General features: G+C 41.4%; 1 protein-coding gene across 4 annotated transcripts in view; it reads left to right on the top strand.

Moving 5' to 3' along the window:
* The window catches only part of cdk14 (cyclin dependent kinase 14), a 198,821-nt gene that overhangs the window by 39,501 nt on the left and 136,901 nt on the right, over window positions 1–22,419 (top strand). The window contains exon 1 of one of the 4 annotated variants that reach the window (XM_071468358.1): window positions 12,287–12,445. The exons of 2 other annotated variants lie outside the window; for them this stretch is intronic. The gene's annotated coding sequence lies outside the window, so the exon portion shown is untranslated. Of the gene's footprint in view, window positions 1–12,286; window positions 12,446–22,419 lie in introns of those variants that run through there. One more of the 4 variants, XM_071468360.1, reaches the window with a different exon arrangement.

Below are 22,419 nucleotides of genomic sequence, written 5' to 3'. Positions count from 1 at the left end.
ACACACACACACACACACTGACCTCACCACCGTGATTTATAACCAGACTTCCTGCTCTGATGACTGGGGAGCGTCTGAGAGCTGCCACATGATGTTTGATATGGACACTGATTCCCTTCACACAGCCTTAAAGTTCCTGCGTGTTCTCTCAATATTGCTCCAGTTGTAACTGTTGGGTTGTTGTGAAAAGTTTTCTGAGCTCTGGCTGGGTGGGTCAGTGATGATGTCATCTCTGATGTATTTGCTTCCTCCCAAACGCTGAATGTCAGAGGAAAAAAATGTTTTGTAAAATACCAGAAAATCATGAGACTGTGGTTAGTCACACTCTCATTAAAACTCCTTATACTGAATGGATGACTGTGTTATACATTATACAACTGGGTTATACTGCTGCTAATACACTGCTGCTGCTAACATTATTAAGACCAGGGATGCTCCTAACGATCGATTTACCTGTCGATTAAATAGTAATTCAAATTTAAACTAACTGACAGGTCTACAAGTGAGAAAACAATCTGAACATCTGAACAATCTGTCATTCTTATCCTGCAGGTGAACATCCACATGCCTGTGCATAATGTGGCTCAGTCTAGTGGTTATGTCCCAGTTTGTTCTGACAGCATGGTTATATGAGGTGTCCTCTGTCCCACTCAGCAGATCTGCTAACCTGAAGTACTCTACTATGATTTGTCACTCTAATCTACACAAAAAGCTGGTGCCGCATAGTGAGTTTGACCAGCTGTGTAGTCCTCAAGTCTAGGCCAACGAGGGTCCAACCTGTCGAAAAGCAAAAGAAGAAGAAGAGGAAGTGTTCGACCCATCATAATGCCAGATTTGTTTCCCTTGCCTGCAAAATAGTTGCAAGCAGGGATGATTGACAAATGCCTCATTTCAAGAGACAGGAGCTAGGATCAGTAAACTGACAGTGACACTTTTGACCTTGATTTGTGTCTCTGGTTCCTGCTCTTTGAACTCCTGTGTAAAGGTTAATTCACCGAGGGGGGTGGGGTTGTAAATGAAGTTAAAGTTAGCCTGACGTTATGTATCTATTTGGGAGCCAGCTTGTTCACCAGTCATTTAAGTCGGCAAATGAAGTTGTATTGTCCATGTGCGACAGATGGTTAAATCTGACTTTATCACAATATTCATAACATTAATTGTTGCAGCCAAACCTGTAATTATAATGATGGCTGAATTACTGGGAGAGATGTTCAGCACAGTCTGCAATAATGATATTGAGATCAGTCATCACAGATCAGGAGGTAGTGAATGAACTTGGATGATGTACATTTAGTTTAGGGGCAAAGTTTATGTGTTGGAAATGAATTAAAGTGGTTAAAATGACAACCATGATGGAAATACTGGCTGTATATAGGTGTATCCCTAGAATGAAAATAACATGAAGTGCTCATGTTGGTGTAAGAAGTTCTGAGGGAAAGATGAATTAAGTCAATAAATCATTTTTGACAATAGGAATATGACAGTCATGGCAACACACGTCGGTACTCTGAGACTTTCGTCCAGGTTGGCAGGTCTGTCCGGAGCTGCAGCCTCAGCTGGTGGTGAGAGGCTGTGGAACGTGTAATATACAACAGTTAACCAGCATTGTACATTAAATAAATATTAATAATTAGTTTAACTGACTAGTATTTCTGGCGCCTACTAGCGAGGGTAGCAACATCTAATTGTTTAGTTGATTGCGCACATCCCTAATTTAGTAACCTTGGTACTCCTGACTTTAGGATTATGGAGGAACGTCTGGTTCCAGGTTCTGTATCTGAAATGCTTCCAGTTCATCATTCCAGCAGATTTATCAGGTCACTGTACAACTGTCTCCCTCAAATCCCTGGAGTTCTTTCAAAATCTGGTGGTATGGAATTTGCTGTTTATTCCCTCGTACACCCGCTGAGCTGATTCCATAGTGCCGCCACAAAGCTACGTCTCTTTTTCTGCCTGAAGGGATTTACAGGATATCCACCTCTCTCCAGCCTCTGCTGCTGAGCCTCTGCTGCAGCAGTGGTGGTGGTGATGGGCCAGGCAATGCGACATCAACACCACTGTGAATATAGTTACCAGCTCTCAGCACCAGCCATCCAACTGTCTGCAGCAGTTTGTCTTGTGTGCCAGTTCCCTGTGCTTTAGGCAATAATATAACGATAATTAACAATATATATTTAATTTATATTTGCAGGTTTATTAAAACAACATCATGTATTCCTATGTATATTTAACTTTAAACATATCTCCTCATTCTGGGAAAGTGGTCTCAGGCTTGTATATAACATCAACAAAATGGGCTGTATATATGTATCTTTACATAACATATGTCTACAATATAAGCATATATTCGTGAACATAGATATTTATATGGGCTAGACATATATGTCAATATATGACATATATGTGCATATATAGAAATTCAATATATGTGCATATATTACATTTGCAGATGGGTTGTGAATCTGACAAACAGGTAATTTTAAGCATTGTGTAGTACAGTGTATAGTGATAATGAGTTTGAACTATGGCAGGTTATATGGCACCTCTTGGATCAAAGTAACATACATTAAATCTTCTGATGAGTTCATGGTCACTGACAGATCCGACCAAAACATATACTTTCACGTGAGTCTTGAACTGATGCCTCAGCGTGTCAGCAGTCCCTGAAGGCTCACTGTCGAATCCTTCAGGAGACTTGTTGCCATCTGCTGGTCAACATAAACCCTCATCCTGTCCACACTTCTGTCAAGGCGTCATCATTTACAGCGTTGACAGTCAGCCAGAGAACACACACCAACATTTTGCATTTACTGTCTCATCCAGTGCAGCTCTTCAGCCTTCAGTGCCCCCAGAGACAAGCACTCTCCCTTACTTCACTTTAAAAAGCTGCACGGCTGCGTGAAGTAAAAGATTCAAGCCAAGGTCAATCCAGCTTTAGAAGTCGTGCCTCCACAGCCCTGTACGCACTGAGACTCTGTCACTTTGTGCAGGTTTCGTTACAGTAAAATGTTAGAGCTAATCTGAGCGCCTGGAGCAGTTTGCTTAGTGATGAATAGGGATTATGGTGCTTCTTTAAATTCCTCAGCAGCCCTGTCTGTTCTATGCGCCTGTGTTGTATCATCCTACTGATTTGCATTCTGATGCTCGTCAGCAGCACAAAGCTGCAGTTGATCCCTCACGGCAAACAAACAGCAGACTGATGAGCTGTTTGACCACGAGCTATGAAGAAGTAATTGTCTGGAGGCTCACCCCCTCAGGCTTGACCTGTTGTTTTATGAGGCCTAAAGTAATTGCAACAATGAGCTCATGAGACAAAATGTTTTCCAATAACTTAATTTTTGATTGGCTCTGTGTGTGTGTGTGTGTGCGTGCTATTTTATTCTCCTCTTCTATTGATCTGCAGGGCCCTGGAGGTAGCGGCAATTTGGAGCGCTCTGCAGAATAACAATAATAGAGTGATGGAGGGCAGTGAGGAGGCTCTCGGGCGCCAGCAGGATCTGAAGTCCTGATACAGACAGTGGGCGGGAGGGACAGTGCACAGATGTGCAATCCCAGTTCAAGAGGAATTTAGGCCAGAAAGGGGTGTGAATATCACTGAACATTTGTCCACACACAAGCACACATGCGCACACAAACACACACAGACACGGAAACCCATATAAACAGCTGGAGCACTGAGAACAGCAGCTGTGCGCTTCATCCTCTCTAGGTCACTCAGTTCTCCGTCATGGCCGGCGTTAAGTGGATATGGTGCTTCTGCGGCATTATTCGCTTTTGTCCTTGTCAATCGATTGGCACTTTTCTTCGAGAGGTAGGTGACGGCTTGGTGTCTCCGGGCTTATTTTTAAATGAACAAGGAGGAGTCAAGGTCGTCCATGGGCCGAATCACACTCCTACGTATTCTCTATAGCTTCTGTTGCACACTCTTTAAAGAGTCTGATAAAATGTGCCTCACAACGCAGCTCGCCTGTGCAGGGTGTACAGCCAATTATACCATGCAGGCAGCGTGAGGTGGTGTGAAAACACTGGGCACATTTTAATGGCCACCTGAGGCAGACCCTGACTCTCTCACTCTGGACCAGTTCAGGTGTAACTCCTGTAATGACATCCAGCTTCTCCTCACCTTGTTGACTAAACACAGAGTTGATGTCAACTCAGTGAAGAGCTTCCTGCTCTAAGTGTGAACATGCAGCTGCTGCTCAAGTGACACCATCTGATTCCAATTGTGTGTCTTCATTTCATTGGATGTTTCAACTTTGTGAACTTTTCTGCAGTAAAATAACTTTATTTTTCAATAGTACTTCACAGTCGTACAGAGTATATTCTATATCTACTTTTTGTATTACTTCATTGAAGTTAGCTTACATCCTGTTAATATTCCAGGGGGAGGTGGGTCATAAAATACTATATATATTATATATATTCTGAATGCTGTTTGGGGGCGAGTGTGTGTGAGCTGAGGGTGTTGAACACACACAGTTAGTTACACAGTGAGGTTTTTGTGAGGCTTTGCTCTTGTATGTGTTTGCTGTCTGTTTACATCTGACTTGACAAACAGGGCTACAGGCTGCTTCGCTGTCTCACCTGGACACTGACAGAAATGTGTTCAGTTTTCAAATATAAATTGTCTCCTCTAATGAAGCTCAAACCTTCTGCACACCTACACAGGCATTTTTACTTTTGCCAAAACTACACTGGAGCGCACACGAATGTGACCAAATTCCTTGTAGGCTGATATTTGATAATATAGAATAACGCGATATTCACCACCATATGCAATATTTTTCATAATATCGATTTTTTTTTCAGTTTTTCAGTTTTGCAGTCTGTCTGCTTATGAGTCTGACTCACATACAAATGAAACTTTAAACTGCTGTTTAGTGGCAGCATCACTTGAACCTCAAACATAAATTAATTACACATTAATCGCCGTACATATTATATGTTTGAAAAAGACCTGAAATATTCAATACAATAATATGATTATGTATTGTACACATACCAAACACCTGAAACATAAAATACAATAATATGATCATATTTTTTTAAAAACTTGAAACATAAAATACACTAATATAATTATATATTATTAAAAAAAACACCTGAAATATAGAATACAATAATGTAATTATGTATTATTTAAAAAATATCTGAAACATAAAATACAACAATATAATTATGTATTATTAAAAACCAACTGATCCATAAAATACAACAATATAATTATGGTGGTTTGTTATGGGGTAAAAACAAATCTCATTCAGTGATTTTGTTAAACTTTTTTAATCACAAACTTGATTCTAATGACGTGTAATGACACAATGATACTGATAATTACTTCAACTTACAATTGTAACTAATTTCAACTCCAACTTCTCTGTTCAATGAAAAAAAATGAAAGTCAAGTTGCTCTAACTGAATATTTGTTTAATGACTTAAAACTTAGTCTTTTTTGGATAAGTGTAGAGTTTTCCAGTTAACATGCCTAGATAATTTAAAGATAGACAGTGCACAGATACAGTGGAGATTTTATAATTTTCAAACAATTTCTTATGTCCACAGAAACATAAAAACATTTTATTTGGCTATGTCACAACATTAAATAGAAAAAATACAATCTCTCCAGTAATTCAACACTACATGTTTGGTGTTTTCAGAAACTTTAGAATTTCCACTTTGTAAAAACAAAGGATGGTTTGTTTGAAACTCAGGCTGTGCAGCACGTGTTCGGACCCAGAGGTGGACTGACAAGCTGCAATAACACTGGGATATCCAGGTCAGAGAAATTCAACAGTTATTTGAGGTCATGTGTGGATGTAGATCAGGAGTTAGCTTCCACGATCATGTGACTCAGCTGAATGAATCCTATTAAGAGGCTGATGTAGGTCTGTTCACTGCTGAGAGAAAGAGGCAACTGCACACAACCACTGTGATTCAACAAGAGCCTTAAATCAGGTTGGAGTAAGAGAGACTGGAAAATACATTCTTTTTCCAGTTGTGGGAGGAATGAGAAAATTGTGGTGAAGTCTTTGGATATTTTGTTAAAGGAGAGTGGTAGAGGTACATATCCTCTCAAGCCCTGTCAGGTTTGATATGGACAGTCGGTGGACAGCCATTTTCAGGCATCCAGAGATCTGATGTGAGAAACACTGCAGCACTCCACTGATCTGATCTTTGTGGCAGAGTGTCAGGACAAAGCCTCTCCTCAGTGACAAAAACATGAAGGCTGCTTGGAGTTTGAAAAAAGATCCTAAAGGAGTCTCAGACTGTGAGAAACAACATGAAACTGAGATTGAACTGTTTGGCCTCAGTTCTAAGCGACATGTCCGGAGGAAACCAGGCACTACTCGTCACCATGGTGGTCAGGCTGTGGGAGTGTTTTTCAGCTGCAGGGACAGGGAGACTGGTCAGGGTTGAGGGAAAGCTGAACCTGATCCAGAGTGCTCAGACTGGGATGAAGGTTCACCTTTCAACAGGACAACGACCCTAAGCACACAGCCAACACAACACAGCGGTGACTTAGGGTCCTTGAGTGGTTCAGCCAGAGTCCTGATTTGAACCCAACTGAACATCTCTGGAGAGACCTGAAAATGTCATCAAACCTGACAGAGTCTGATTGGATCTGCAGAGAAGAACAGCCTGAATCCAGATGTTTGAAGCTTGTTGCGTCAAACCCGAGAAGACTGGAGGTTGTAATCACTGCAAAAGGGGCTTCAACAAAGTACTGTGTAAAGGATCTGAATAGTTATGTCAATGTGAGTTTTTTTTTTCTTTTGGTAAACTTGCAAAAGATGGAAAACAGTAGTTACGTAATAGACAGAAAAAGACACATTTAAAAACAGAATTATATACTGTAAACATCATATGTGTGGAAAACTGATGAACTTATTCGGGTGTACAAAAAACAGCATGCCGGAAAAGTTAACTATACTGTGATGTGTTCAGGTGCACAATCAGACACTGAACACTGCCATGCGTTGTCGAACTTAGGTTTAATCCTGTTGCAGGTCCAAACAGAGTAAAAGCTGAACTGGAGGGCAAAGCTCTCAATTTACTCGTCGATCTGCCGCTGCTCCTTTGCGTTGAAAGGAGCCAGTTGAGGTAGTTCGGGCGTTTGTTTAGGATACTTTTGGAGGTATTCTGGGTATGTGCAACTGGTAGGAAGCCTTGGGATAGACCCATAGAAGAGATTATGTGTCTCATCTGGCCTGGGAACACTTCATGGTTCCTCCAGAAGGAACTGGAAAATGTTGCTGGGGAGAGGGACGTGAGCTGCTGCCTACTGCGACTTGACTTGGGTTAAGGGTCAGAAAATGGACGGTTGGAAGGAAGTAAGGGGAATACAACAAACCATGTGGACAGGGGTTTCTATTTAATATATTTCACAATTGTATTTGGGTGCCCTCCTTACACGTACTGCATACTACTGGCGGTGGGTTGGGCAGTGTATTGAATGTGAAACAAACAAATGATTTTTGTGGACAAATTCTCGACAGATTTTTGGGTCAATTTTATTCCTCTGCTTCAGACCCTGCTCTGCCTCTGTAACTTCCTGTTTCACTCCTCGTTCTCTGCTCATCACACATGTAGGCAGGCAGTGCACTGTCTCACCTCTTACCCCGTAAAGGACCCCCCAGTCAGCCCAGTGGCCAATAAATAGTGTGTGTGTGTGTGTGTGTGTGTGTGTGTGTGTGTGTGTGTTTTATCTGCTTTTGGACCTTCTGCTTTCTGAGCTGGAAAGAGCGTTTTGTGTGTAACATTAAATAATGAATGACCTACAGGCTTAGTTCCGCACCATTCTTCTACCACGCTTGCACAGATTGAAACTGTGTGTGCGTGTGTGTGTGTGTGTGTGTGTGTGTGTGTGTGTGTACTTGTACTTGCTACATAGTAAGGACCAAAAAAAGTATTTTACTAACAGAGTGAGGACATTTTGGGAAAGTGAGGACATGTCAATGAGTGTCCTCACAAAGATAGAAGTACAAGTGTGTGTGTGTGTGTGTGTGTGTGTTGACGGGGTTAAATCCTGTTAAAATGCAAATAATTTTCTCAGCAGTTTTTCTGGTTTTAACTGATGTCGTCTGCCACGGTTTGGAAATCAACTCCACTTTACATCCAGTCTGATCCGTCATCTTATTGTGGATTTCACACCTTCCTGTCTCAACCGAGCACAATAAGCATAGTGTGGTTTCTGTGGCAACAAGCCTGCCAGTCAAGGTCATCCATGACGGAGAGAAAGAGGGAGGATGGAGGGAATAACAGGGGTGAGAGTGAATCTGAGTGAGAGCGTGAACAAAGGAAAAGTCTCCTCCATCTGATGATTTGTATTTTGCAGCGTGACAGTGCGTGAAATGACTTGGGAGGCAGCTTCTCTCCTCTGATGAATTGAGGAAACACATTACGGAGGTGTACACAAAATGCATTTATACATATAGTAATTGTGACATATTACCCCTTCAGTCATGTAACCAGTTTATTTGAAGTGTTTATCAGTAAGTTCCCTCTGGAAGCCCTCATTGCTTTTGAAGTAATTCTGTCACATTTGTTCACACATTCATCTGTCTTCTCCTAGTGGCTGTTAGCAGATATGACACTGTCAGAAAAAAAGATAATCCACTATCTCTCAATGATGACAAAGGTCCTCGTTAAACACATGCAATTAAATATGTGTTCTTCTCTCCTTTTTTGTCCTAGTTTGGATTGAAAGATGACGTTAGGGATGGGGGGGGTGGAGCCAGATGAGGATGGAGGAGCAAAACTGATGTTTTTTTTTTTAAATGTCACTGAGTATTATCTGGTAAACAGTCAGGGTTAATGCTCAAATAAAAGGAAGTGTTCAAATCATGAACATGAAGGTCAGTTCCTGATATAGGCCAGGTAAAAAAAACAGAGTACAGGAATTACTTGTACTGTAATATTTTTATATTTCAATTTACCACAACATCTTCTCCATAAATCATATCAGTACAACATCAGAATCATGTCATACTCATAACTCTGCTGTAAATACTGTTTTCATCCAGTAATTATTTCTTCTTCTTTGCTTTTTTTCAGCCATCAGTTAAACTTGACTCTTTCCTGTTTCACATTAACTTCAGAAGATTGGCATGATTCCCTTTGAAATGCTGTGCAGAGAATATTGAGTTTCAAGTGAAGTAGCTTAACAGTGACGTAGCTGAAAACTGCTGTGGAACTGCTGAAAACTACTTTGCTAGATGATACTATGCTAATTTGCACATTCATTACATCACTGTGTCATATTTGCATTCTGCCTAGTGTCAGCTGGTTTCAGCCCTTTTTCTGTTTGCTTCTCTCGTCCTCTCTGTGCTCATTTACATGTTTTTCTTTTCCTGTTGTCAGACAACGGTTCACCTTTGAAATAGCCAAAATAGCTGTGGGGAATGTAGCATGCAATGTTGAATTTATCAACACAACAGGCAGCCACTGAAGAATTGGATTTGCATTCACAGCAAAGGACATTGATGAAGAAGCAAATCAAAATTGGAGCAGGTCACACACAAACACACAAACCAGTAAAATCCACTGTTTATCTCTGGAATCCACACAACACACAACAACATACATACAACAACAGCAGGCGGATGATAATCAGTAATCAATATTCAAAATAGATTATGTGTGACTGGATAAATTGAATTTCAGCAGCCTGATCACATGATATATCAGCTATTCATGCATATGTGCCACATGTCAGTAATTGAATATATAAATTATTCATTTTTAATAGAGAACAGGCCCATGTGTTACTTAAACTATTATCCATATTGCTTTTTAATAATAGGTTGTTAATGTGGCACAGCACTGAAGCAAGCACAAACCATGGCTATAGAGTCAATAGACAGATTTTCTGTTAATTATAATGCTCCTGAGAGCTGTATTAATGGAATATAAATGAAACAGGCTGCCGTGTCAGGAAGGCGGTGTAGTTCATGTGTATATAAGGTGAGTTTCCTGTAAGAAGCACGTGTCACAAGTTGATGATGATCAGCGTCTGCTGTTGGCTATAATCCCTGTTGTAAAGAGTGGGAAACCCAAGGTGCCACCCAGCACAGTACAGTACAGCCTGTAAACTCATCCTCTTTCATGTGAAGGCTCTGCTTTTTTGCTGGTTATGCATCTGACGTGATCCTCTTACCGAGCAGGTTAGCCACGGAGCACAGGTTACCATGGTGACGGCTCATGCAGTGTCATGAGCCAGGTCCCAGGTCAATAGTTCACTGCTCCCACTGTCACTGCATATATACAGTAATTGGCCCAAAACAAGCCTGGACACTGTATCCCTCCGCAGTTCATTTACAATGTATGATGTAAAGGATAATTAAACATATTGAATGTGATGCAAGCGGATAAGTTAACACCCCCAACTGGTATCACTCCCATAAATGTAGTAGGATCGCTGATATGGTGTGATGAGTCAAACCTGACTGAACAGGCATCATGCTGGAGTCCAGTATCCATATATCCTCTCTGTCTAGCAGGCAGATCCACGGCCCCTGACATTCCCCTCTTGGCTAATTTTCAAAATGCCTTTGGGGGAGCGACAGGATGAACATGTTTCTCTTTGAGTAATGATATAAAAATACTATATTACTCAACGTAAAGTTTAAAGGTCCCATATTTTAAACTTTTCTTGTGTTTTATTTGAAGTGTTGATCTCCATCAGAAGATATATTTGTGGTTTTAAGAACCAAAAACCATCTCAGTGTAGTTTTACATCTCCTCTCTCAGGCTTCTCTCTGGAGCTCCAATAACAAAAGGTCAGTCAGCCAATGAGAAGAGAGACTCTTAGCCTTCCTATCTGATTGGCTGATTGTATTCTGAGTGAATAAAAATAATAGCAATATAAATTTAGCAGATTTCAGGTAAACACTCAGGACACAGGGTCTACATGGCTTGGCCTTTGGGTGTGACTAAGAGCAGTGACTGCTTTGTTGTGACATCACAAAGTTCCAGAAGTCCTTACTGCTGGTTTTATGGCTCAGTGTCTGAATACAGGCTGTGTGCATTTCTCTGTGGACTGAGGCTTTGATACTTTCACAGAATTAATATAGAACCTAGACCTGCTTTATTCTCAGAAAGGACATCTACCTTTAGACTACTATGGTACCTTTAAGTCAGTAGAATATCTGGATTCATTAAACAATTTCATTATCAAATCTTATATTCACAATCTCTTCTGTCTCTGACTGATACTACAGGAATTTGCAAAGAAAAAAAAAGAGATGTACACAAACAAATGCTAACTCAGTGACACAGCTACTAAAAAGACTGACAGAATGTTGATACACTTCACCAAAGTCAACAAAATAACCACAGTGCAATATGTTTTTGCAATCTGGGACCTTTAAAGATCCCATATTGTATAAAAGCTAATATAAAATGTATAATTCTATTTAAAATACAAGAGAAAAATGCCAGGTGTGATGTGGTGATATGTGCACATCAGTATAACCTATAGAGGAGATTATGAGATGCTGTGTGCCATATACTGTAAAGTTTAACATAATATATTAACTATTGTGCAGTCAGACCTTCCTAAGGCAGTCATCATTAGTTGTATGGTATTGGAACATTATGATTGTGGGTCTGGTTCTTTCTATTTTAGGCTATTTACTGTAAATCAAAGTGTGCAGGTAGATTGAATATTTCTCTTGGAGCTGCTAGAAAATCATGAGCAGATTAGTAAAGAGGTGCAAGGTAGTTGCTGCTCTATCCTACCTTATTTGGAAAAATACATTTTTACTGATAAAGAAAAAAAAATATGCCTGGCTGTATTCTGTGATCTTATTTTATGGCATCTTAAAGCAACAGTGGATGTTTTGGGTGAGGCAGAAATGCAGGTGTTCACATTTCATCCCATACAGCTCGTCTTCAGTTAGCTTAGCTCAGCTCAGATTCACATACATTCCTGCCCTGGCTGCACCAGTGTAGCCTCAGCTGCTAGCCGCCGCTGCTGCTGCTGCAGACACTGCTTGCTTCCTTAAACTCCTCTGGGCTGTACCATTTCAGCCGAGCAGGGGTCCTCTAGGGTTTCAGGTTGTCATCACAGGCAGACTTTTTCTCTCCCATCTGCTGCATCGCACCCATTCCTGACTGCCCCCCCCCTCTCGGATACCCCCGACTTGTCCCTCAGGAGCCATGAGCTCACAGTCTGTCAGGGCTGTTGGCCAGAAACAACACAGCTTCCTAATACCCTCCGCTGCCTCGGATTTCACTCCCCCCTCTGCTTATAGTACAATCTCATCTTTTCCAGCTTGCGAAGGGAGCGGAAGAGAGGGAAGGGAGAGAGTGAGAAAGAGAGAGAATGAGAGAGAGAGAGAGAGGGAGGGAGATGTTTTGAGCTGGTTTGCAGGGAGAGAGGTTGGCCTGAATGCGTTCTGTCTGCTCTTCAGAGACATCCAGGTGAGCTGTTTCCTCCTGGAAGGTAAGAGGGAGACTGAGATTGGTGCTTATTTTGTGCTGCATCCCTTGTCACTACCCCCCCACTCCCATCTTCTCTTGCTTCGGATGCATTGCTGAGTGTGTGTGTGTGACTGAGCATGGATAGTATTCCCCAGACACACCACACACACGTAATACTGTACGAGGCGGTGTGCAGATGTGTAGACATGTCGGCGTATGTGCCTTTACAGGGCAGAAATGGCTTGTAGTTCTGTGAATGCATTGTGTGTGTGAGTGTGTGTGTTGTGTTTTTTTTTTTAATGGGGGGGAGGGGGATCGGGATGGGGTTCTCATGCTAGCATGACAGCTTGAAAGTGGATGGCCCACCTGAGTCTCAGTGCATCTCAACGGGGAGGATGTGACGAGAGACTCTGGGGATAGAAAGGAAGTAGCGGGAAAAGGGAGAAGGCAGTGTGTGTGTGTGTGTGTGTGTGTGTGTGTGTGTGACAGAGAGTGTGTGTGTGTTTTCTGCAGTTTTTGCAACAAAGTCTCAGTGTTGCCTCCTGCCTGAAACAGCGTCAGCAGTGTCCCCCCCCCCCCCCCCCCCCCCCAACACCACTACCACCACCACTACCACCATCTCCTCTGTGCTAATAGGTAGCATTTCCGTTGTGGTGGTGAAATGGGTGCTGATGTTTACTGGTCTAATGGACGGGATGCTCTGCTGCATTTCTGCTCACTCTACAATATGTCGTCCCACTCCAGGAAATTCTGCAACACGCTTGTCTCCTCCGAGCCCAGAGGGATGGAATGTGGGCACTGTAGGGAGGACGAGAGAGAGAGAGAGAGAGAGATGGGGGACAGGCCATTTACCATCTGTGGCAGTGTTTCGTGGATGTGTAGCGAGGCTTTCTGCAGAGCCATATGCAGCTCCTTGGGAAGACAGCAGGCCAAGCTGTTTGGAAAAAAAAGAGAGGAAGAAAAAGGAAGGAGGGCTGAACAGGAGGAGTAGAGTATCAGGGTGTCATGTGTTTCAGAGAGGATAAGTGTTGTCAGGATACAGGGCCAAGTCTAGAGTAGTGTCCTCTTAACAGAGGAGCGACAAAGGCTGGTTTTGCCTGAGTGTCAAATTCTAAGTATAAATAATCAATTTATACTTGCAATACATGCAAGAAACAAGTGGAAGCTGTGTTGTCTTCCTCTGTGCTGAGTGTGATTATTTTTCTTTTATCTGGTCCGACAGGCACATTATCAAGTTTTGATAACGTTTTGCCCTGGAAAGGCTCAGTCAATATTTTTGTGAGACAGATGTCGTTTTATCTAAGCTGTAAAATAGATCGTAGCCTCAAGAGTTCAGTGTCCTTCACTGAACAATGTTGTGCAAAGTGTTGTGCGTCTACATCTAAAGGTAACCATGGACCTGTTGGCAACACTGGACTGCAGGACTGTAGCATCTGTGAGTCTGGGTTTGACATGAAGAATAATACAGGTGGGAATTGGAGTGCAGACTTTGAGACAGTATCCCCAGGAAGGCATTCGTCATTTTTTCGTGATGCTGTCGCACAATTCATATACCTGACCTAAACACAGTACCCCATCGTTAACCTGGAAACACAGAGGCTTTCTGAAATTCTCTTTCTTAAATTACTCATAAATTATTCATTAAGATCACTTTCTATGGCAAAAACAGGCCATTCAGTTGAGGAACAATGTTTCAATCTGTATCTAGAACACCTAGTTTTAATAGTTGTTGATGCAGATAAGGAGAAGTTTTGAAAGTAAATAGGTCACATCTGTATTTAAAACAGTGATTCCCAACCCTTTTGACTTGTGACTCTCAATAAACCTGTTCTCACTGCAAGAACTTTTTTTGGGTCCCAGGAACCATTTTGGGAACCCTTACCTGCGTTTAGACCAGGGAACCAGGAACCGGGGATTGACTTAAGTCACAATAGTCTCTACGGCCAAAAAAAGTCTGGGGGGTGGGGGTGGTACTTTCTAAAGGCGTAGGAAGTCTCAGGCAGACTTTGCAGTAGTGAGTTTTACACCTTGGTTGCAATAGTCACAAACTCTTGGCCACTAGAGCTTGTGTCAGCTTCATTCACAGCAGCAGTGGGTGCCAGTAGTATCAATGTTAGGATTGGGGCCTTGACACTTCCTGTACTGTTAATCAGTTTATCCATTTAGGTTGAGAGCCACCGATCCAAAGCAGTACCCACAGCTGACTCTCAAGCTACCAAGCTCAGTCAGCTCCAGTGGATGTTTCCAGACTGTTGCCACGTTGTGAAAAAAGAGCTCTGAGATGTAGACTGGCTCTGTCGGGTTGTATACAAGCAGGAAGCAGTTAGAAGCAAAGGGTATCTGGCTCTGTATTTGAACCACCACTTTGTTTTTATCTTGTCCTTCATGTGATGTAACCTCCAAGGCTTCTTTTTTCTTTTGCTCATTTTGTTTTGAGGTTACTACTGATACCTGTGCATCAAATCCATCCAGAGTGCTGTGTGTGCTCCGGGCAGGAGGTCAGGGCCAAGAGCATCACTCCAGTGCAAGACCTGCATACAGGCTTCTGACAGCAGACACAATGCTTTTATTCACATGCAGTTCCCCAGAGACGGAGTGAGTGGCACGCAGCGTGATTCATATCAAGTGGCTACGAGATGAAGGTGTTTGCTTAAGTGGCACTCATGTTAATGAGTCAGCAGTAAATACCCAATTAGATGTGAAATCCACGTCCAGTTAATGCCATATTGTTATGCTGATTTCATGTGGACTCAGTGGCCTCGCTGTTATGAAACATCTCAACGTGACACAAGTGAGCAATATTTAACTGTCTGTTTTACAGGAGGCACTGTGCAGAGCTACAAACTCATGGCTGTCAAAACATGGTTTAATTATTAGCCATATCTGTGACATTGCTGTAGGGACAGTACTGTCATTTGGTCTACCACTATGGGCTCCCCTGGAATATCTCAACAACAGTGGGGTGGGTTGCGATGAAGCTTTGTGCAGAGATTAATGTTCCTTGGAGCACAAATCGCTCTGACTTTGCTGTTCCCTTGACTTTTCCTCCAGCGCCACCAGGAGGTCAAACTATTAACTTATCCTCTGAAATATCTGCGTTACAAAACTTTGTAGTCCAGACTTTCATGCTCCCCACAGGTTGAGTTATAACCTCTTTGGTGATTCTGTGACTTTTTCTCTAGCACCATCATCAGAACAGGAAAAAAAAAAACTGCTTAGCATCTAGCATGTTGAGGTTAGCGTTGAGCTCATTTGTAAGCCTCAAAGAGCTGCTGTGATTGCTGTAGAACCAGTTTATCAGTCATGTGGAGAACCAGTCAGTCCATGAAATCAGCTATTAAATATAGCTGCATAATAACATACAATGTAAGAAAGAAAAAGCTGGGTCTCTGCAGAAGCTTTGTCTAGTCTGGAAAAAAAAAAAGTAACCCTGATGATGTCATCAGGGTTACCTCAACTGGGCTTGGTGAATACAGACGTACAACAGAATGATTGTTATAAACTGGGGGTGTGAAGTTTGAAATGTGAGCAGTTACCAAAAAGGGAGGGTATGATAAAAAAATGCTATCAAGTTATAATGACAATGTAGGCCAGTATATTTGAAGTTTGATCCACATTGAGGACTAAAAGTCAGGATTTCAGCCTCTGGTGATCTGGCACCAACGGTGTTGAGCAGTGGTGAACTGCCGCTGCAGGGGCACTATTTTAGGAGACACTGCTATGGGTCATATCAGAGGGTTGGAACAAATGACCCATGTGGTTGTTCAGGTTGGAGGACTGGTTGTCTGAACCTTATGGAGTCGTAATACTAAATCCTATCATCAATCTTATCATATATATATATGTGTTTTTAACAATGAACAAATGAGAGTCTGCTGTGGAAAATGGCAAATGAATGAATGATTGATTGATTGAGTCTGATTTCCCCTGCTGGACCAACAGAGATGTGAATGGATGACACTGTAAAACAAAAGCATGGATGCTGAATTTGTGTCATACCAGAGGAGAAGCTTTGGAAGAAACACAGCATCAAATTAGACTTAAGTAATGAGAACTCATGTAGATGCTTTTCCAGCTTAATGGTATGTCGAGAAGCTGTAATGAATCCTCAGAGTGAGACCTGTCTTATGGGAGACAGAGTGAGAAAAGTGCCACCAGCACTTCTGCACTAGAACAAAGTGAAAAGTTGCTGTATTTGGTTAGGGGGTTTTCACTATATTGCTCAGCCCCTATAGGTTTCACAGTCTTACACAACAGTGGTGCTGAGTATGAGCAAAGGTAGAGGCTCCCAGGGGGTGGTGAGGAGAGAAGTTGGCAGGGAGGGGGAAGTGGGGGGTCCGATCACGCAACAGCTGGCCATTCTCCCAAGTGACTGTGTGCTCTCCTGAAGCCAGGACTGCTGGGAAGCCGGCCAGTTTAGTAATTTATATGCCTGCGATTTCTATTCTGTAGCATCTTAATCAAAGGCAGTTCAGGAGGTAGACGGTCTGGCAGAGAAACTAACTGGCCAGAACATTTCCTCCTCCAGACACTCTGCTGGATCTCAGAAACCTCCTTCATGATGAGGTTCTTCTGAACAAAGAGCCTGTTTGGTTCCGGTGAGTGCGTTTGAACTGTGTTTGGAATTAGAGGAGCAGATACACAAGGGACCAATCTGTAAGGCTTTACAAGCAGTGCCACAGTGATGAATACATAAAATGGTGGATGAAACCTGCAGAGTCATGGTCCAGTTTGTGATCATCACAGCCAGTAGTTTCACGATTATGCAGCACATCACAGTAGAACAGAACTCCGTTTGAAATCTGTAAAATTTTATTCTCGACTGATCCACCAGACTTTAGACCAACAACTCAGAGGGGAAACACTTGCTCCATCAGTTTCAAAATAAGAGAATGGTCTCTTGTGCCATTACAAATTAACACCTTACTTAATTGCAAAATGCCCATTCTATTTTTCTGTCAATAACCCAACTGTAGATGCTTACTCATTAGGAATGCATGAAAAATTGAAGCAGTATGCAGGAAGCACTGTTAGTACTTTCCGAATAATTAATTTCAGGTCACAGCTGTATTTCACAATATTTCGATCAAACATTTGTGTTTTATGAACTATATTTTACTAAATGATATTTCCTCATATAGGATCACTATAGTGTTAAAGCTGCAGTTCTTTGATTGTATTGAATCAATCAAAAATTTCTTCAATTTTTTTCATTACAAAATCTTTCCCCTCTTCCAATGTGTGTTGTTGCGGCGATTCTATGAAGACGGCATTAAGGCATAAAACAGATTGTATTTTGGTTTTGAGTGTTTGCTTGATTGATGGGCTTCTCAGCCAATCACAAACTCTTTATTCCTTCTCTTTTCTACAGGTTTAATGTTTTCTGTCCTGATAGCAAATGCCAGTCTCTACAACATATCAATAGTCAGTACACATAACTTTCTATGCTATTTCAGTGATGATGAATTGAAAATATTATATTGATCTATCATTTGTTTTCTTTGTTTTTATGCTGTTTTCTGCAGTGTGGATGTAGGTACACTGCTGTAATGATGAGCCTCTTATCTGGGGCATCATTTGGCTGTTGGGATATTTTATTCCACCATGTATGATAATTAAGACTCTCATCCCCAATATCTTAAGGCTGGGGTTCAAAATCATAAAGGGCCACAGCAGCAGAATACCAAAATGCAATTACATACTTTATTTTGCTGGTGCAGTTAATGAGAGTGACTTGCAGAGAGGAGTCACATTGGCTTTGACAGATGGCCAACAGAACTCAAGGATATGGGTAAGTGGGTAGGTGTGCCAAAAAGGAAATTACAATATTTCATCACAAAATTACTTCTAAAATATATGAAAATGCACAAACTAATAAATCATGTTTGTGTCAGTGCTTCCCAAATCCTAAAGGCCAAGGTCTAAAGACAAGTGTTTCTAGCTTTCCTGCATGGCTGTGCAGAAAAGCTAGTCACTGCCACTAGATGTCGCACCACCAGCATCTCAGACCAAAATAAAAGCGTTGGCCACACCTTCGGGTCTCTGTTCAACCACAACCCAAGAAATTCAGCTTTGGACTTATCTGCTGGGACCGCAGTCACATGAATAACACTGATGGAGTTGGTAAAAACTTTATGGATGTTTTGACGGTTGACCGGGATCTGTACTGGTAGTCCCCACTGCCAGTCTGCCTGTGCTCTGGTCTTATCTCTTTCTCTGTCAGAGGCCTTTATAGAAGGTTTCTTCAGTGGAGGAAATTCTGGAGGGTTGCTTCCACCTGAACACTGAGCATTGAGTACACGCCCACCCTGAGCCCAGTTCTGTTGGAGGTTTCTCCTTGTTAAAAGGGAGTTTTTTCTCCCGAGTTTCTCTCGATAATAAAGTAAGGTCTTGACCTTACCCTGTAAAGTGCATTGAGATAATGTAAATTGAAGTGAAGTGACACACTGTCAACCCAGGTACTCAGGTTTCAACACGTTCAGGAGGGCGTATCTTCATCCCGCTCAGGACACTATGACTCCACTATATCTTTGTAAAATAGTAGTTTGCTGCTGTGTTATTGTTTAAAATCTCTTTACAGAACCTTTAACGTTGGGTGAGAAGCCTCCCATCATCATCCAAACAGGCACATATAACAGTGCACAGTCTTTCTCTGCAGACATTCATGGTTTTGAAAAGTGACCAAAGTCATTGAAGTCGTTGTGTGATGAATGAAAAACGAGGCTTTGAGAGATGAGTTCAAATCCTGTAGAATTATTTTCACCCCTGCACATCTGGTCACTGAGAAGTGGTTTAAAAAAGTTGATTGATACAAAGGTTTTCAAAAGGTGTTTTAATGTCATTATCAGATACATCAGCAAATAATTGTGATAATAGAATCACGGTTTAGACAGGAAAGTCGTTTGCTGAAGAGTGGAGTTCAAAATGTGATCAAAAAGAGAGCATGCTTTGCATGACTATCCATTAAGTCCAGTCTTTATTGAGTTCTAATTGACTTTAATGGGAAAAACACTGACATTAAGGACTGCATTTGATTCTCAGAAATTAGGTATTATTTTGAATTTTAAACCTAACACACATGAATCAATATTTTATTTTAAATAAAATTGATCAAAAGAGCATGTAACAGAGAATGATTAACTGACTCTTTCAGCAATTTGTTTTGGTTTTACAAACTGCAACTTCTTTGTTTAGCTTCAGTTTCACAGCTCTCATCACTGCTCTCTTGCAGCAAGAGGCAGCTACTTTCAGCCACACACTCTACAGTGTGCTACCTGCCCGGCACCAACAAAGTTAGCAACAAGGTGTGATCATGGTGGAGAGAGCCTAAAGGAGTGTGAATATTGGACTAATTTTGTCAAGTATTAATTTGCAACTTGACCCTAAAGGAATGATAATGTTGCCCTGCACGACTGTGAACATGTGTTCCCCTTGTTTTCAGCTGCACATATCAGTGGACAGAGATGGACCAGATATGACTCTACTGAAATGTCACTATTCTGGCATGTGAGCTTAACCCTCAGTCAGATCTTCTTCTGTTGAACTGAGTCATTATTGTATCAGTCCATCAGCCATCTACAGTTCAAATCTCTGTCAGAAGGCTGTGACGAACAAAACACTGCTGTGTCAGAGGAAGCACCGGCTATTTTTAACGCAGACACAGGCACAGTTTTATCTGCCATCGAAAAACACTGAAACAAAGGCTTGTGCTCTCCAGACGGTGCGGTTGCATAGAGAGGAGGATGAGGTGTTTTTTCCAGTCTCTCCTCTGGTGTATCGTCTCACTACCGTCTTGAGCCCAGGCAAGCCGATAGCCCCGCTTTGTCTCTGTGAAATGAAAATGCGTTCACCCAGTGGGCAAGCCCCGAATGTGGACAAGTTAACATGGCTGATAGCCTTGAGTTAGCAGAGCACATAAGTAGGCTTTATGGCTGATTGGTCTTTTATGGCCTCTGTGGGTTCTTGTCATCATTCAAGCTAATGTCATCAGTAACTACTTCTCTGGAGATAGTTGCATTAGCCAGGGCCTGCCCACTGTGTTACTGCCTACCTTTTCCATTAGCCATTCGTATGACAACTCTAAGATAAGATAAATCTAAAGTGATCCCTGTGGGGGTGCAGCAGCACAGAATAAATTATAGATAGGAAAACAATGCAGTTTATCACAGTTTGTATATGTGTGTTCATGTTTGCATTGGTGGAGGGGGGTAGTGATTAAAGAGGCTGTCCTTCAGCCAGAATCGATATGGTGTAATTACATCCGTGTTGAGATTTTCCTGTCTTGGCGGGGCGTTCCCAGCAGAGGAAAGCCTGATGTAGCGGGGCTTCCACATGCTGCCACAGACCAGTGAGTAAAGTTGGCCTTCCCATCACCTGTGGCCAGGATTGGTCTTTACTCTGAGTGGCTTTTTCATGCTTACACTGTCATAATGTAGCATTTCCACTGAATATTTCTGATGATTATATTTCACACACTGTTCACTTAAAGCAGCATTGATCTGTTTAATTCTCCACAACAAACCTTCTAAAATTGCTATAGCTAACATGTTAGCAAAACGAAACACCAACATTAGCTTTCATGCATTATGCGTCTGCAACATTCACTCTCTCTCGAACTCTTTTGCTCTCCACCAATTCCTGTTGCTGCTAAATCATCCACTATGTTCTCCAGCTAGGTGCTAACATTTTTTTATGTGCTGTTAGGGGCTGAGGTAACGAGGCTGACGAGTGTGGTGAGGGTTATCAGAACGATTAGGTTTTCTGTCTGTAAAACCAAAACAATGAGCTAAAGGATGCTAAAATGCTCTGTTGGTGATAATTCTCTGAGGGTTTGTCATGATGAGCAGCCACTTCAGGTCGAATGATTTGATCCACTTTCATGTAAAAACATTGATAAGAGCAGCTTTAGAGATATCCAAAATTTCATTTCAAATTTCATGTTGGTACAGTTAAGATATTAAATTTCATGGTGTATACAATTTACAAATTTATCACAGATATTTGTCAATATGAAAAATACCATGTCATGATACCTGATATTATGAAATACCCGTCCAAGCCTAATTGTACTAATTGAGTAAACTTTAAACTGATTTGGATTTACTGTTGCTATCCAGATGTGATGTCTCGATACAGTATTGCAATATATAATAATATATGATATGATATTGTTGTATTTTATGTTTCAGGTGTTTTTAAAAACTAATAATACATATAATGTTGTATTTTATGTTTGATATGGTGGCCCCGACACCTAAACGTGCTACAGCTTAAGAAAACACATGCAAATAGACAAAGCATAAACAAATTCAGAAAACATTTTCATCAGTTTGACAACACATGTGCAGCAAATACTCACAACACAGCCAAATACAGAAATGCACTGAAGATACTCTGCATTTTTTTCTTGATATTGTGAAAAAATATTGCATAATGAGAAAATATTACAATATTCAATCTTATAAAATATCGGCCCAAGCCTACTTGTAACCACTATGGTGGTCATGCACATAAACTTCTATCCACACCTTTAGCTACAGTTCACTACATTCACTACCACAGGTTTAAAAATCACAGGATGTACAGTAAATTAAAATAAAACATCTTTGACTCTAGCAAACCTTTAGTTGCCTTGGTGATTGTTATGTGCATGCATCAATGAAGTCATGAAGACTGTACCACCTGTTTTGTAGCACATGCTAATTGCTTTGAGTATGTTAATACATTTATGGTTGCAAAGTATACATTACATGATATAAAAACAAGCAAGGTATCTATAAGTATTCATATGTTTCTGTGTTTCTTGCTCACAGTGGAGAGTTGTGACTGAATCCCTTAAGAGCGCCTTCCACAGCTGTGGAGGTTTATATGGAGCAACACTCCATAGTGAATGGGTGTCATTTTGAGAAAGGACCTTCCTGTGCACCCAGAGATCACACAGGGCATATGCACAATGCACAAGTCATGGTTTGCCACTTCCAGGTCATATTTTAAGCC

Source organism: Trachinotus anak, unplaced genomic scaffold (genome assembly GCF_046630095.1).
Source record: "Trachinotus anak isolate AG129_WGS33_773 ecotype Australia unplaced genomic scaffold, CSIRO_AGI_Tana_v1 ptg000032l, whole genome shotgun sequence".
NCBI classification, from domain to species: domain Eukaryota; kingdom Metazoa; phylum Chordata; class Actinopteri; order Carangiformes; family Carangidae; genus Trachinotus; species Trachinotus anak.
Note: the sequence above shows the minus strand (reverse complement) of the source record. Positions and strands in the feature narration are given on the sequence as shown.